Source organism: Oncorhynchus masou, unplaced genomic scaffold, assembly GCF_036934945.1.
Source record: "Oncorhynchus masou masou isolate Uvic2021 unplaced genomic scaffold, UVic_Omas_1.1 unplaced_scaffold_1292, whole genome shotgun sequence".
Classification (NCBI taxonomy): Eukaryota; Metazoa; Chordata; class Actinopteri; order Salmoniformes; family Salmonidae; genus Oncorhynchus; species Oncorhynchus masou.
Window position 1 is genome coordinate 20,600 of NW_027002767.1, and position 19,026 is coordinate 39,625.

A 19,026-nucleotide genomic window follows, 5' to 3' on the forward strand; every position below is an offset into this window, starting at 1 on the left:
ATCTGTTTCTTTGTTTTTGGTTCCCAATCAGAGGCAGCTGTCTATCGTTTTCTCGGATTGGGAATCATACTTAGGCAGCCTTTTTCCCACCTGTGTTTTGTGGGTAGTTATTTTCTGTTTAGCCGCTGTTACCTGACAGAACTGTTTGCTTTTGTTTTGTTACTTTTTTCAAGTGTTTTTGTTAATAAAAGTATTCATGAACACTTTTCACGCTGCGCTTTGGTCCACTCCTTCCGACGACAGGCGGAAGTGATGATCACACAAAAATAATAACAAAAACAGCTAAATATTTGTTCATCAACCCCCAAGGTGTCAATCTTATTGTAGGATACAATAACAGTAGAATATATTTATTTTGATTTATTAAGTTTATATGAACAGGGACAATGTACGAAAAAACATGTCTCAGAAGTGAGAAGTGATACAGTCAGCAGATTTAGTTAACATCTCATTTACATCTGCAGTACAGTGAGGTTCTATCCAGCAAAATAGGTTATATTGTCCAATGTTCCCTTTGAATACCTTATATCTCCATCTCCCTATGCCCTGTATTAGTTAGACTATATCTCCATCTCCCTATGCCCTATACTAGTTAGACTATATCTCCATCTCCCTATGCCCTGTACTAGTTAGACTATATCTCCATCTCCCTATGCCCTGTACTAGTTAGACTATATCTCCATCTCCCTATGCCCTGTACTAGTTAGACTATATCTCCATCTCCCTATGCCCTGTACTAGTTAGACTATATCTCCATCTCCCTATGCCCTGTACTAGTTAGACTATATCTCCATCTCCTATGCCCTGTACTAGTTAGACTATATCTCCATCTCCCTTTGCCCTGTACTAGTTAGACTATATCTCCATCTCACTATGCCCTGTACTAGTTAGACTATATCTCCATCTCCCTATGCCCTGTACTAGTTAGACTATATCTCCATCTCACGATGCCCTGTACTAGTTAGACTATATCTCCATCTCCCTATGCCCTGTACTAGTTAGACTATATCTCCATCTCACTATGCCCTGTACTAGTTAGACTATATCTCCATCTCCCTATGCCCTGTACTAGTTAGACTATATCTCCATCTCACTATGCCCTGTACTAGTTAGACTATATCTCCATCTCACGATGCCCTGTACTAGTTAGACTATATCTCCATCTCCCTATGCCCTGTACTAGTTAGACTATATCTCCATCTCACGATGCCCTGTACTAGTTAGACTATATCTCCATCTCACAATGCCCTGTACTAGTTAGACTATATCACCATCTCCCCATGCCCTGTACTAGTTAGACTATATCTCCATCTCCCTATGCCCTGTACTAGTTAGACTATATCTCCATCTCCCTATGTCCTGTACTAGTTAGACTATATCTCCATCTCCCTATGCCCTATATCTCCATCTCCCTATGCCCTGTACTAGTTAGACTATATCTCCATCTCACGATGTCCTGTACTAGTTAGACTATATCTCCATCTCACGATGCCCTGTACTAGTTAGACTATATCTCCATCTCCCTATGCCCTGTACTAGTTAGACTATATCTCCATCTCCCTATGCCCTGTACTAGTTAGACTATATCTCCATCTCCCTATGCCCTGTACTAGTTAGACTATATCTCCATCTCCCTATGCCCTGTACTAGTTAGACTATATCTCCATCTCCCTATGCCCTGTACTAGTTAGACTATATCTCCATCTCCCTATGTCCTGTACTAGTTAGACTATATCTCCATCTCACAATGCCCTATATCTCCATCTCCCTATGCCCTGTACTAGTTAGACTATATCTCCATCTCACGATGCCCTGTACTAGTTAGACTATATCTCCATCTCCCTATGTCCTGTACTAGTTAGACTATATCTCCATCTCACTATGTCCTGTACTAGTTAGACTATATCTCCATCTCCCTATGCCCTATATCTCCATCTCCCTATGCCCTGTACTAGTTAGACTATATCTCCATCTCACGATGCCCTGTACTAGTTAGACTATATCTCCATCTCACGATGCCCTGTACTAGTTAGACTATATCTCCATCTCCCCATGCCCTGTACTAGTTAGACTATATCTCCATCTCCCTATGCCCTATATCTCCATCTCCCTATGCCCTGTACTAGTTAGACTATATCTCCATCTCACGATGCCCTGTACTAGTTAGACTATATCTCCATCTCACGATGCCCTGTACTAGGTAGACTATATCTCCATCTCCCCATGCCCTGTACTAGTTAGTCTATATCTCCATCTCCCTATGCCCTGTACTAATTAGACTATATCTCCATCTCCCTATGTCCTGTACTAGTTAGACTATATCTCCATCTCACTATGTCCTGTACTAGTTAGACTATATCTCCATCTCCCTATGCCCTATATCTCCATCTCCCTATGCCCTGTACTAGTTAGACTATATCTCCATCTCACGATGCCCTGTACTAGTTAGACTATATCTCCATCTCACGATGCCCTGTACTAGTTAGACTATATCTCCATCTCCCTATGCCCTGTACTAGTTAGACTATATCTCCATCTCCCTATGCCCTGTACTAGTTAGACTATATCTCCATCTCCCTATGCCCTGTACTAGTTAGACTATATCTCCATCTCCCTATGCCCTGTACTAGTTAGACTATATCTCCATCTCCCTATGCCCTGTACTAGTTAGACTATATCTCCATCTCCCTATGTCCTGTACTAGTTAGACTATATCTCCATCTCACTATGTCCTGTACTAGTTAGACTATATCTCCATCTCCCTATGTCCTGTACTAGTTAGACTATAGCACAGAAAAGAAGCAGTTAAAGAGAGAGTTCTTAGCTTTTTTATTTCGGGATTGGCAATGAAAACAAAAAAACAGGAAGGTATTTTCAGTGGACCTTTATTTTATAGTTCCATGAAATAATTATGAAATTAATATGGTTAAATAGTAAATCTCCATTCTCCATGTTTCTGAAGCAGCAATGGGAGCTGTGACTGCAACTGTAAATTAATATTACAGTAGCATATAGCTTTTTATCCTGACAAGCAAAAATAAACTTTTCACTTTCACCTTTACTCAGGGAAGGCAAGGCCAACTTTCGCTCTCTGATTCTCTATCAGTTCTTCAATAATTCCCTCTCAGTTTTTAAAACTGTAGTTTAGCTGTTGTCGAGTTCCCTCTAGTGGCCATGATATTGACAGTCCCCTAGCCATGTGTGTGAAGGGAAGGGATCACTGCTGCTACCAGGCTCTACAACCAAGGTGAATGATTTAAGGAGCAAACTGATGTAGAGAGGAGATTTAGCAGCTCTTGGAGGACAATGGAAGTAAAAAGCTTCTTTATTGTTCAAAGTAAAACCAACGGTACATATTTTTGTATTATTGTGTTTGTGAGCTGTACTGCCTGATTAAAATATATTTAGAGCTGAGTTAGTCTTGTGGACATCAGTAAACACAATCTAATAGACAATTAAATATTTACAAGTCACATGGTCACAAGCCATATGGTTAAAAAGTTATTCATACATGTGTAAGTCATACGTAATTATGTATAGAACACAGAAATGGTGTGTGTGTGTGTGTGTGTGTGTGTGTGTGTGTGTGTGTGTGTGTGTGTGTGTGTGTGTGTGTGTGTGTGTGTGTGTGTGTGTGTGTGTGTGTGTGTGTGTGTGTGTGTGTGTGTGTGTGTGTGTGTGTGTGTGTGTGTGTGTGTGTGTGTGTGTGTGTGTGAGTGAAGCTGAATGGGAAATAAGAAACTGGCTATTAATTTGTTACCTGAGATCTGGTAATGGCAGCTGTTGAACATTTTATTTGATCATTGCAGTGTGTCACTGGTTTGTTCACTCACTTTCTGCACTCTTTCTACACATAGTAGTCAGCCTCCGTCCAGAATGGCTGGGTTTATCACCACTTTAGTGCACCACTATGGCGCCGCTGGTAGAGGGCGGCTTGAGAACGTTTATGACAATGGCATGATGCGACCGAGTGACAGAGGTGCAACCTGTGAATACCACTTTATTCTCTTAACCACCCTGAAATTTGAACAAAATAAAGCAACTCCATACAAACCTCACTACTCCCATCACCCCCACCCAAAATACCACCCACTCCCCATTCCCGTCCAACCTCTCCCTTTCTACATCATACATTTCACAAAATAACATGTTCAACCATTTCCTCTACTATACAGCCATTACACATTCCAGTACCATGTTTCCCTATCAATGTCAGAGGAATTCAACACCATATGCCCTGATCTCCTCCTACACAACATAACATCCTAATTGTGTTCCCATTACATGACACTAATCTCCAGTACTATAAAAATGTCTGCCAACAATCTAACCCGTGTCTCTGAATCAATGTTTTAATTTCCACTCTACACAGCTGCACCTGTATATCAAACATATCATTTCACTGTTTTTTCTTCTTCTATTGTATCTGCTATATCATTCCATTAACTCCTGTATGAGACGGAATCCAACAGAAGTGAATTTCAATACCATTTCTTTGAAACAACAGCATCATTTTTTTCTAACCATACATCCTTATGTTCTGACTTTCCAGATCTTAACTGCACAAAACTGATGCAGAGTCCAAACATATTATTACTATTTTTGGTTACACTTCCTCTATTCATTACAATCCAAAGATTATCACAACCATTTCTGATGAATTTTCAGATCAAATCATTTGTTAGTCTTTTGCATAGATTAACATGGAAATCACGAATAAATATACCTGCTCCTGTCTTCCGTGAGAGAGAAAACAATCGTATTTTCCTGATTTGTTTAATATTAATAGTTAACAATTAATATGCTTAACAATAGTAAAGACATGGTGTGCTTCTGAGAAAGGATGGTTCATCTCTTCATAGTTCACTCCCTGCAGCTGGTCTAGAAATGGGATAGAGATAAACTTGAGGAACAGATATACTTGTATTGTTTCAAGAAGATAATGTAGGAACAATGGTGGATCAATATATTAGCTATCTTCTTCTCACCACTGTTTATTTTCTTCTATCAGGCTAAAATCAACATGTGGTCTTGTATAAAACCATGATGGCTCATTTCCTATTGCCACAGATGGACCTATAACAAGATCCCGGAGTCCATATTCATCAATCCTGTCCCAATCTCTGGGCCAAAACCCCTATTTTGATATCGTTCACTCTGCCCTCTGAACTCTCCTCCACGCCGACCCCCAGTCAGAGTACAGTTGAGCCAAATCGACCAAAAGAACAAAGATACAACTTTGCTACAAACCAGACCTGTCCCACTCACACAGTTTCGTCTACACAGCCTCGTCTACACAGCCTCGTCTACACAGCCTCGTCTACCCAGCCTCGTCTACCCAGCCTCGTCTACCCAGCCTCGTCTACACAGCCTCGTCTACACAGTCTCATCTACACAGCCTCATCTACACAGCCTCATCTACACAGCTCGACCAGGTGTGGAAGTTTAACGAGGCTCAGTGGATTAAGGTGCGGGTGTGGGACTGCAGCCTAGCTTGCAGCAGCTTAAACTTACTGGTTGTGAGGTGTGGCTGAAACTGCAAACTGTGGCACCCCACTATAATACTCAGCGTATTAGTGTCTGGGTTATGCAGTCAGCAGTACTGTATGTATTTTATACTCAGTGTATTAGTGTCTGGGTTATGCAGTCAGCAGTACTGTATGTATTTTATACTCAGCGTATTAGTGTCTGGGTTATGCAGTCAGTAGTACTGTATGTATTTTATACTCAGTGTATTAGTGTCTGGGTTATGCAGTCACTAGTACTGTATGTATTTTATACTCAGTGTATTAGTGTCTGGGTTATGCAGTCAGCAGTACTGTATGTATTTTATACTCAGTGTATTAGTGTCTGGGTTATGCAGTCACTAGTACTGTATGCATTTTATACTCAGTGTATTAGTGTCTGGGTTATGCAGTCAGCAGTACTGTATGTATTTTATACTCAGCGTATTAGTGTCTGGGTTATGCAGTCAGTAGTACTGTATGTATTTTATACTCAGTGTATTAGTGTCTGGGTTATGCAGTCAGTAGTACTGTATGTATTTTATACTCAGTGTATTAGTGTCTGGGTTATGCAGTCAGCAGTACTGTATGTATTTTATACTCAGTGTATTAGTGTCTGGGTTATGCAGTCAGTAGTACTGTATGTATTTTATACTCAGTGTATTAGTGTCTGGGTTATGCAGTCAGCAGTACTGTATGTATTTTATACTCAGTGTATTAGTGTCTGGGTTATGCAGTCAGTAGTACTGTATGTATTTTATACTCAGTGTATTAGTGTCTGGGTTATGCAGTCAGTAGTACTGTATGTATTTTATACTCAGTGTATTAGTGTCTGGGTTATGCAGTCAGCAGTACTGTATGTATTTTATACTCAGTGTATTAGTGTCTGGGTTATGCAGTCAGTAGTACTGTATGTATTTTATACTCAGTGTATTAGTGTCTGGGTTATGCAGTCAGCAGTACTGTATGTATTTTATACTCAGTGTATTAGTGTCTGGGTTATGCAGTCAGTAGTACTGTATGTATTTTATACTCAGTGTATTAGTGTCTGGGTTATGCAGTCACTAGTACTGTATGTATTTTATACTCAGTGTATTAGTGTCTGGGTTATGCAGTCAGCAGTACTATATGTATTTTATACTCAGTGTATTAGTGTCTGGGTTATGCAGTCACTAGTACTGTATGTATTTTATACTCAGTGTATTAGTGTATGGGTTATGCAGTCAGCAGTACTGTATGTATTTTATACTCAGTGTATTAGTGTCTGGGTTATGCAGTCACTAGTACTGTATGTATTTTATACTCAGTGTATTAGTGTCTGGGTTATGCAGTCAGCAGTACTGTATGTATTTTATACTCAGTGTATTAGTGTCTGGGTTATGCAGTCACTAGTACTGTATGTATTTTATACTCAGTGTATTAGTGTCTGGGTTATGCAGTCAGCAGTACTGTATGTATTTTATACTCAGTGTATTAGTGTCTGGGTTATGCAGTCAGCAGTACTGTATGTATTTTATACTCAGTGTATTAGTGTCTGGGTTATGCAGTCAGTAGTACTGTATGTATTTTATACTCAGTGTATTAGTGTCTGGGTTATGCAGTCACTAGTACTGTATGTATTTTATACTCAGTGTATTAGTGTCTGGGTTATGCAGTCAGCAGTACTGTATGTATTTTATACTCAGTGTATTAGTGTCTGGGTTATGCAGTCACTAGTACTGTATGTATTTTATACTCAGTGTATTAGTGTCTGGGTTATGCAGTCAGCAGTACTGTATGTATTTTATACTCAGTGTATTAGTGTCTGGGTTATGCAGTCACTAGTACTGTATGTATTTTATACTCAGTGTATTAGTGTCTGGGTTATGCAGTCAGCAGTACTGTATGTATTTTATACTCAGTGTATTAGTGTCTGGGTTATGCAGTCACTAGTACTGTATGTATTTTATACTCAGTGTATTAGTGTCTGGGTTATGCAGTCAGCAGTACTGTATGTATTTTATACTCAGTGTATTAGTGTCTGGGTTATGCAGTCAGCAGTACTGTATGTATTTTATACTCAGTGTATTAGTGTCTGGGTTATGCAGTCACTAGTACTGTATGTATTTTATACTCAGTGTATTAGTGTCTGGGTTATGCAGTCAGCAGTACTGTATGTATTTTATACTCAGTGTATTAGTGTCTGGGTTATGCAGTCAGCAGTACTGTATGTATTTTATACTCAGTGTATTAGTGTCTGGGTTATGCAGTCAGCAGTACTGTATGTATTTTATACTCAGTGTATTAGTGTCTGGGTTATGCAGTCACTAGTACTGTATGTATTTTATACTCAGTGTATTAGTGTCTGGGTTATGCAGTCTCTAGTACTGTATGTATTTTATACTCAGTGTATTAGTGTCTCGGTTATGCAGTCACTAGTACTGTATGTATTTTATACTCAGTGTATTAGTGTCTGGGTTATGCAGTCAGCAGTACTGTATGTATTTTATACTCAGTGTATTAGTGTCTGGGTTATGCAGTCAGCAGTACTGTATGTATTTTATACTCAGTGTATTAGTGTCTGGGTTATGCAGTCAGCAGTACTGTATGTATTTTATACTCAGTGTATTAGTGTCTGGGTTATGCAGTCAGCAGTACTGTATGTATTTTATACTCAGTGTATTAGTGTCTGGGTTATGCAGTCACTAGTACTGTATGTATTTTATACTCAGCGTATTAGCGTATTAGTGTCTCGGTTATGCAGTCACTAGTACTGTATGCATTTTATACTCAGTGTACTAGTGTCTCGGTTATTGGTTGTTGGGGCCTGGAATATGTAGCGAGTGGGTGGAGGTTCCCGGGGGAGTTGGCGGGGGACGTTTAAATTCTCGGTTCTCGGTGTGTTGGAAAATACGTTCGTGCAGAACGGGAGAATTGCATCTGTGCCATCTGATGTGTCATCTGCTCCAACGAAGTCCTCCAACACTTCATACTACAACACTTTTTTGTTTTTAAATGTATAAATTTTCTTAGGTATGTGATTATTTAGTGTGATGGGGGTTGGCTGCATGGGTTTTGCGTCTGAGAATCACCGGCTAACACGGTCTGTTCCAGATCATTTAAACCTCTTAAAAGCTGCGTCAATGATGGGGACCCTAACAAACGTTAGATAATATTAACAGTTATACGAAATATATACACTTCAACTTATATGTGCATTTGGTCTGAAATACATACCTAAAAAAATCAACAAAACGTTAGATTAATTTTAACAGTTATATTATATACATTTTTTAACTTATAAGAATACGGGCATTGACCCCTGTTTAAAACACATAAAAAACTCATGTTTAATATTACAATAATATCCTTAATATTCAAACAACACCCTGAGTCCAAATCGAATATATATTTTTTCATGAACTCACCTTCAGAAAACACCATTAGGATGGATTCAATGACTCTTTTTTTCATCTGTCCTGGCCAATAAATATTCTGGGGCTGTTCGCCTTTGGGTTTGCGCGAAAGCGGTGCTCACATCGGTTGTCACTAGACTCGCTCCACGGACGTGTCCCTAACTAGAGATAGTAAGGAATGAGTTTACATGTACATACATACATAAGGAATGAGTTTACATGTGTCATAAAATTGGCCTGGAGTACCCCCACACAGAATGTTTTAGAGAACAAAAAGGCAGTGAATTCAAACAACAGGAGGGGATGTCAAGACATTTTGTAAGCATGTATTGCCATTTATGATTTCCTACATCCTCAGGGTTAGAACCATGGTGGGGGGCAACTGTCGCTGATTAGAAATAACATTGTTTAACCCCTGGGTTCAGTCTAGACATATTGTAGGGTTAGCACCTTGGAGGGGGCACCCCAGGGTGGGGGGCAACTGTCGCTGATTAGAAATAACATTGTTTAACCCCTGGGGTCAGTCTAGACATATTGTAGGGTTAGCACCTTGGAGGGGGCACCCCATGGTGGGGGGCATCGGGCGCTGATTAGAAATAACATTGTTTAACCCCTGGGGTCAGTCTAGACATATTGTAGGGTTAGCACCTTGGTGGGGGCACCCCAGGGTGGGGGGCATCGGGCGCTGATTAGAAATAACATTGTTTAACCCCTGGGGTCAGTCTAGACATATTGTAGTGTTAGCACCTTGGTGGGGGCACCCCAGGGTGGGGGGCATCGGGCGCTGATTAGAAATAACATTGTTTAACCCCTGGGGTCAGTCTAGACATATTGTAGTGTTAGCACCTTGGAGGGGGCACCCCAGGGTGGGGGGCATCGGGCGCTGATTAGAAATAGCATTGTTTAACCCCTGGGGTCAGTCTAGACATATTGTAGTGTTAGCACCTTGGTGGGGGCACCCCAGGGTGGGGGGCAACGGGCGCTGATTAGAAATAACATTGTTTAACCCCTGGGTTCGGTCTAGACATATTGGCTTCTTTCTGGGGGTGTTTGAACCACATCCTCTGGGGTGAAAGTTTTGTGTGTTAGTGAATCGAAAGACATGAGACACCGTCACACTTTTTGATGGTGGGTATGCAGATATCCGGACAACCTGTATTCATGATACACACTCATGATACACACGCACATCCCGGGCACGCACATGGCTTTTCCGTAAGTCTTTTTCTCCTGGGGCATGCATGTTGATAGATGGAAAGGACATATTCCTATCGTTAAAGTCTGAGATACTGCTTTAAATTCCATTTATTTAATTCCAAAATATTTAGTACTGTAATGACCTGCCTAGATCATAAATGAACAATTGTCCAGACAGAGGCTTGAGTTTGCGAATTGACGGTTTATTAAACCAACTTTACCCAGGCTACTGTTTGGGCCGTAGCAAACGCCAAAAAGATGACAGATAACCCACAAGCCAATCGTGACCTTCTCTTGGGAAGCCCAGACGTAAGAGAGAGAGAATAAAGGCTGAACCTGGTCTTAACTTCCAATGCTCCACCCCCCTGCCCAACCCCCCTCCACGCCACTCCGCCAACCACCAGGATGCCCGGCATCAGAACATTCCAGGCATTCCCGTGATTGGCAGATAGCAGGTTGATTGACATGTCGGACCCCGCGAACACCGGGTACTGGTCAGCACAACACAACCACCTCCTAGCCCAACACATAACACACAGCTGTCTGTGCGGGTCGCTACAGTACATACTTTTTTAAGACATGTTAGAATGAATTACCCAATTTACTGTGCAATATTTAAACATGCACCACGAGTGTTTTATGTAAAAACATCGGCGGCCTACATTTGTACATCATTATAACAATCCCAGTAGTAAACTTTAATAACCTATAATGTTTATAACATACCGTTGTAGGAAAGACTATAAAATAATACCTTGTTTATTTATATATTTTTTAAAGACATTGCATTTCTCCGCGACAGACCAGGGTGTGAGAGAAAACGAGAGGTCCCCTTTTCATTAAAGGGTGAGATACAATTTTTAAAACATTTATTTAATTCAAAATATTAAGTACATACATTTTAACACAAGTTATAATTAAACCTTTTTACTATTACATCCAAGTAATACTTCATTAGTGAGTGTCAATAATACATCTATGTAATACTTCATTAGTGAGTGTTAATAATACATCTTAGTAATACTTTATTAGTGAGTGTTAATAATACATCTAAGTAATTCTTCATTAGTGAGTGTTAATAATACATATAAGTAATACTTTATTAGTGAGTGTTAATAATACATATAAGTAATACTTTATTAGTGAGTGTTAATAATACATATAAGTAATACTTCATTAGTGAGTGTTAATAATACATCTAAGTAATACTGTATTGGTGAGTGTTAATAATACATATAAGTAATACTTCATTAGTGAGTGTTAATAATACATATAAGTAATACTTTATTAGTGAGTGTTAATAATACATCGAAGTAATACTTCAATAGTGAGTGTTAATAATACATATAAGTAATACTTTATTAGTGAGTGTTAATAATACATATAAGTAATACTTCATTACCGAGTGTTAATAATACATATAAGTAATACTTCATTAGTGAGTGTTAACAATACATATAAGTAATACTTTATTCGTGAGTGTTAATAATACATATAAGTAATACTTTATTAGTGAGTGTTAATAATACATATAAGTAATACTTTATTAGTGAGTGTTAATAATACATATAAGTAATACTGTATTAGTGAGTGTTAATAATACATCTAAGTAATACTGTATTAGTGAGTGTTAATAATACATCTAAGTAATACTGTATTAGTGAGTGTTAATAATACATCTAAGTAATACTTCATTAGTGAGTGTTAATAATACATATAAGTAATACTTTATTCGTGAGTGTTAATAATACATATAAGTAATACTTTATTAGTGAGTGTTAATAATACATATAAGTAATACTTTATTAGTGAGTGTTAATAATACATATAAGTAATACTGTATTAGTGAGTGTTAATAATACATATAAGTAATACTTTATTAGTGAGTGTTAATAATACATATAAGTAATACTTTATTAGTGAGTGTTAATAATACATCTAAGTAATACTTCATTAGTGAGTGTTAATAATACATATAAGTAATACTTTATTCGTGAGTGTTAATAATACATATAAGTAATACTTTATTAGTGAGTGTTAATAATACATATAAGTAATACTTTATTAGTGAGTGTTAATAATACATCTAAGTAATACTGTATTAGTGAGTGTTAATAATACATATAAGTAATACTTTATTAGTGAGTGTTAATAATACATATAAGTAATACTTTATTAGTGAGTGTTAATAATACATATAAGTAATATTTTATTAGTGAGTGTTAATAATACATATAAGTAATATTTTATTAGTGAGTGTTAATAATACATATAAGTAATATTTAATTAGTGAGTGTTAATAATACATATAAGTAATATTTTATTAGTGAGTGTTAATAATACATATAAGTAATATTTTATTAGTGAGTGTTAATAATACATATAAGTAATATTTTATTAGTGAGTGTTAATAATACATATAAGTAATATTTTATTAGTGAGTGTTAATAATACATATAAGTAATATTTTATTAGTGAGTGTTAATAATACATATAAGTAATATTTTATTAGTGAGTGTTAATAATACATATAAGTAATATTTTATTAGTGAGTGTTAATAATACATATAAGTAATATTTTATTAGTGAGTGTTAATAATACATATAAGTAATATTTTATTCGTGAGTGTTAATAATACATATAAGTAATATTTTATTAGTGAGTGTTAATAATACATATAAGTAATATTTTATTAGTGAGTGTTAATAATACATATAAGTAATATTTTATTAGTGAGTGTTAATAATACATATAAGTAATATTTTATTAGTGAGTGTTAATAATACATATAAGTAATATTTTATTAGTGAGTGTTAATAATACATATAAGTAATATTTTATTAGTGAGTGTTAATAATACATATAAGTAATATTTTATTAGTGAGTGTTAATAATACATATAAGTAATACTTTATTAGTGAGTGTTAATAATACATATAAGTAATATTTTATTAGTGAGTGTTAATAATACATATAAGTAATATTTTATTAGTGAGTGTTAATAATACATATAAGTAATATTTTATTAGTGAGTGTTAATAATACATATAAGTAATATTTTATTAGTGAGTGTTAATAATACATATAAGTAATACTTTATTAGTGAGTGTTAATAATACATATAAGTAATATTTTATTAGTGAGTGTTAATAATACATATAAGTAATATTTTATTAGTGAGTGTTAATAATACATATAAGTAATATTTTATTAGTGAGTGTTAATAATACATATAAGTAATATTTTATTAGTGAGTGTTAATAATACATATAAGTAATATTTTATTAGTGAGTGTTAATAATACATAAGTAATATTTTATTAGTGAGTGTTAATAATACATATAAGTAATATTTTATTAGTGAGTGTTAATAATACATATAAGTAATATTTTATTAGTGAGTGTTAATAATACATATAAGTAATATTTTATTAGTGAGTGTTAATAATACATATAAGTAATATTTTATTAGTGAGTGTTAATAATACATATAAGTAATATTTTATTAGTGAGTGTTAATAATACATATAAGTAATATTTTATTAGTGAGTGTTAATAATACATATAAGTAATATTTTATTAGTGAGTGTTAATAATACATATAAGTAATACTTTATTAGTGAGTGTTAATAATACATATAAGTAATATTTTATTAGTGAGTGTTAATAATATATATAAGTAATATTTTATTAGTGAGTGTTAATAATACATATAAGTAATATTTTATTAGTGAGTGTTAATAATACATATAAGTAATACTTTATTAGTGAGTGTTAATAATACATATAAGTAATATTTTATTAGTGAGTGTTAATAATATATATAAGTAATATTTTATTAGTGAGTGTTAATAATATATATAAGTAATATTTTATTAGTGAGTGCCTCCCATCTTTTGCAGGCGTCTGTTACTCCTAATAAAATCTACCTCAATACAACAACCTTTTATTGTGATCAGTAAAACATAATAACAAAAACAGCTAAATATGTGTTCATCAACCCCCTGAGTATCATTTTTAATGTAGGCTACAATAACAAATGTTGTGTTTACTCTGTGTATATAGAGGAAGCTTTCAATATCAATTAATGAAGTCAAACAACTTGTAGAAGGTACAGCACTGTTATCTACGGACTCTCATTGAGTACTGCATACTCCAGCTCCCACTGCAGCTCCCACTGCTGCACCAATTGACGTACCAACTGGGCCTACAAATGTTCCCAAAGCCCCTCCGATTGCAGCACCTGTTCCCATGTTGCTAAATTTCTCAGCATTCTTTCTAGCTTCTCTTCCCTGTTTTATCCCCAGCTTCTCTACTTCTTCTCTTAGACACACTCCTTCAAACTTTGCCTTCAGTTCTTCCCTCTCTCTGTGCATCTTCTCTTCATTCTCTCTCAAGATCCTGTTCTTCTCCTCTTCAATCACTCTCTCAGCCTCCTGGAACATCTCAGTGGTGTAGTGGCTTCCTCCAGTCATCTCAACCATCTTGTTAGTCTTCTCAAGCAGCTCAGTGACCTGGGAGGGATTCTGCTCTTTGTTTTTGAAGACATGATATCTCCCATTACATTTGGCAATTAAACTTTCTAGATCTGGATTTCCATGCAGGAAGTCTTCAATTGTTACATCATCAAGTAGGTCTCCATGTGTGAAGACAACCATGGTGTATTTCGATGCTTCATCACCAAAAAATGTCTGGATCATCTTCACAATTTCCTGCTGCTCTTCAGTGAATCCTCCCAGCTTGAGAACAACCAGGAACACATGGGGACCAGGAGCGGAGAATAGCAGGCACTGTGAGATCTCTTTCAGTGCTTCCTCCTGTGTTAACTTGGTGTCAAACAAGCCTGGTGTGTCGATGACAGTTACATGTTGCCCTCCCACATTTCCTCTTTTCTTTTTACTTGAGGATGTCACAGAAATAGAGGACATTTTGGATTCAAACGCTTTTCTCCCCAGGATGGCGTTTCCAGTTGCGCTCTTCCCAGAACCAATCTTCCCAACCAGAACAATCCGGACCTCTTTATTATGTTCTGTTGGATAAGAAAGACATGTTGTTACTGTAGAAAGAAGTCTGGTGTTCTTTCTGTTTGGTCATCATACAGAATAGCTACTGATATGGTCAGTCTCACATTACTTATTAAACATTGATGGTTTATAGAATATGAACTGTTAGCAAATTAACAAGGACATTATCTATAAATTAAGTTTCAAGCCTACATTCATTTTTAATCAAATGTATTAATAATGTAATAAAACATTATTTTGTGAAAACACATTAAACAAATAAACGGATTATTGTAGACTAAGTACTCACCAGTCATGTTTGGGTTTTGGAGTGCTGCCAGTCTTTTCCAGGGAACAGTCTTTCCAACCAGAGAAATCAGGGTCTCTGTTGGATGAAGAAGGAAATGTTGTTTCTGTAGAGAGAAGTGTGATCTTACAGAACAACTACTAAAGCCACATTTTCAGTCTCTCATAGCTTCTTAGTGTAACGGCGTTCTTCGTTTGTTGCAAGAGAGTCGGACCGAAATGCAGCGTGTTGGTTACTCATGTTGTTTAATGAAACAAATGACGAATACATGAAAATACTGAGACAAAATACAAAACAACAAAACGGAACGTGAAACCTAAGTACAGCCTATCTGGTGAAACTACACAGAGACAGAAACAATCACCCACGAAATACAAAGTGAAACCCAGGCTACCTAAATACGGTTCCCAATCAGAGACAACGAGAATCACCTGACTCTGATTGAGAACCGCCTCAGGCAGCCAAACCTATGCAACACCCCTACTCAGCCATAATCCCAATAACTAAAAAAAACCCACTACGAAATACAACAACGAAAACACAAAATACTAAGACCAAGGCGTGACACTTAGACTAATATTTTTTGTCTATAAAATACAAACTAAGCAAATAAACAATAATGTTATCTACAGGTAACTGACAAAAATAACAGAAATACCATTGACGGAACTGTCATTGTCCGTTCCTTGCCTACATACATAGTTTCTACATTGGGGCGAATATGGCAGTAGTCTTTCTGCCTTGGGTTGAGCATCAGTTGAAAAACTGCAATAACATCAATATTGTGTGGGACACATACAAAGAAGATAGTCTAAAGACTCTCAAGTTGGGGAGACAACCAACTTCCATGGAAGTTCTCTGACTTTCTCAGAAACCCTAACAACAAACAGGAGCTTTTCAAAATGTCTGTGTTTTCAAATGGCTCTCTGACATCAATGCTGGAATGAGACCAGGAAGAGGCACACACAAGAGCGTGGTGTAAAGTACTTAGGTAAAAAATACTTTCAATTACTACTTAAGTAGTTTTTTGGGGTATCCGTACTTTACTATTTATATTTTTGATAACTTGTACTTTTAATTCAGTACATTTCTAAAGAAAATAATTTACTTTTTACTCCATGCATTTTCCCTGACACCCAAAAGTACTCGTTACAATTTGAATGCATAGCAGGACAGGAAAAGTGTCTAATGCACACACTTATCAAGAGAACATCCCTGGTCATCACTACTGCCTCTGATCTGGAGGACTCACTAAATAGAGAACATCCCTGGTCCTCCCTACTGCCTCTGATCTGGCGGACTCACTAAACACACATGCTTCGTTTGTAAATTATGTCTGAGTGTTGGAGATAGCCCCTGGCTTTCCGTAAAAATAAAAAAAAACAAGAATATGGCGCCAACGGGTTTGCTTAACATAAGGAATCTCAAATTATTTGTAATTGTATTTTTACTTTTGATACTAAAGTATAATTAAATCCCAAAACTCTTAGACTTTTACTCAAGTAATATTTTACTGGGGGACTTTCACTTTTACTTGAGTCATTCTTTATTAAGGTGTCTTTACTTTTACTCAAGTATGACAATTGGATACATTTTCCACCACTGTTCATCTTAGACGCCTTTCAAAAGGGTGCACAGACCATTATATTTTCAACAGTGGATACAGACATCATTGTCCTCCTTGCTGTTTGCCTGCACTTGCTTATACTTAGAGCTAACTGTTAATGATATAAGAACAAACATTGTGAATTTACTGAACATTTTCTGAATTTACTGGATGTTTTTCTCAGGTGAGCCAGATTCAGCCGCTTGCCAATTGAAAAAGTTGGCAGTTTACAGTCCATTGTTCGGATGGAATAATTTTGGACGAACGTTTGAAGGTAACCTACTTTTTCAAGTGATTTGTTTGACGATCAGATGAAAACAACATCATGACTGGTTGTGTTCATGCCACAATACGATGAAAACAATTGTAAACACATAGGAGGTCCCGTGGGAAAAAAACGTGCCAACCTATGGAAATCAAGTGCCTGTCCAACTGATTAGTTCTAATGCCGGCCCTGCACTGCATTATGACACGTTTGTATCTGATTTATAACAGGTGTGTTATTCCCCTAGGCCTCGGACACTGTCACGAGGCAGTTTATTTGCCCCCGCCCTATAAAAAAATCTAATCATGAAATGTAAAAAATAATAATTAATTTTAAACAGTAACATGCCAAACATAAACAGAACAGCCAGAGGGATTCCACGAAGAAATAAGAGAAACATATATATAATTACAAATCCACATTATATCAATTCAAATATTAATTCAAAATGGGGGGGGGGACATTTTGTTTTGTATACATTTTATTGACTCTAAATAGTTATCCAAATAAGATTTTTTTTATATAAGAAAAGGGCCTTTTTCTTCATAATTCTGTTTTGTGTTTGAAAAATTGTCCTAATAAAATAAAGAGATTTATGACATACTCACGTTCAATTGTGGAATCAGTGTAGTAAAATAATATGTCTAACTTCAATGGTTGTACGCATTTTGTTGCCAAGAAATAGTTTTACATCAGTTCAATCGATTCAGTTTCTAGTTCACAAAAATTGCATTCACTGGTAACATCAGGTATATATTTAGAAATCAAGCTATTACACGGATAGAATCTAAGGATAATCTTAAAGGAGATCTCCTTTACTTTATTGGTCACCATAAATGTGTGTGCAGTGAGCCAAGCACGGCGCCAGTTTACATCAAACGATGAAGCCCAACAAAATATCGCAGAGGGAATAGACTTCCTGTCGACATTATCCCTTAATAAACGATTTTGGCATTTCTTATCTAGTAAACCTATGCTATTCACCTTGATATCGCTTACAATATGAAATATTCCAAAATATGCATTATTCTGAAGTAAAGATTTTATCCCACTGGGTATAGCTTTTATAAACATGTCATATTCCTTGCTTGAAACCTTATAGTTGTATCTTTCCATAAATTATCTCCACGTAAATAGATTCCCACTAATACTAATTGGCTGACAAGGACAATGTTTTTCGACAACCAGTTACGGTAAAATAACATCTTGTTTCTATGTAATATCGACCCATTATTACATATAAAACATGTATGAGGTGAAAAGTTGTGTTTATACTACATATCCCAGCACATTAAAGACGGCTGGTGAAAAGACGCCAATTTCACATGAAGTTTACCCACAATATATGGACATTGTAGTAAAATATGAAGCCCTCCGAGCTTCTGAAAAACAAAATGAGGTATAATATTCCAGAAACTCTGAGGATTTTTTTATGTACCGTTTTAACCTCGTTGATTTTTAATATCGGATTGAAGAGAGTGAAGTCTAAGACATTTAGACCGCCATCACAAACCCTGTTGGTGATTACATCTCTCATTATCTTATGTGGCTTGTTTTTCAATATGAAGTTGTACAATAGCCTATCTAAGGTACAGCAAGTGGATTTGGGAAAGTCAATAGATGAAAAAAGATAGGATGCACAAGATAGCCACTAGGCTTTGGATAAAAGCACTCTTCCTTGAAGACTCAGTTGTATTTCACTGATCCTCCCTAAAGCCAAAACCTCATTTGGCCGCCTTTCCTTCCAGT

At 36.2% G+C, this 19,026-nt stretch overlaps 1 pseudogene; it reads right to left on the minus strand.

The window, feature by feature from the left end:
* The window catches only part of LOC135530213 (GTPase IMAP family member 8-like), a 30,261-nt pseudogene extending 13,731 nt beyond the window's left edge, over positions 1–16,530 (minus strand).
* Positions 16,531–19,026: the final 2,496 nt, after the last annotated feature.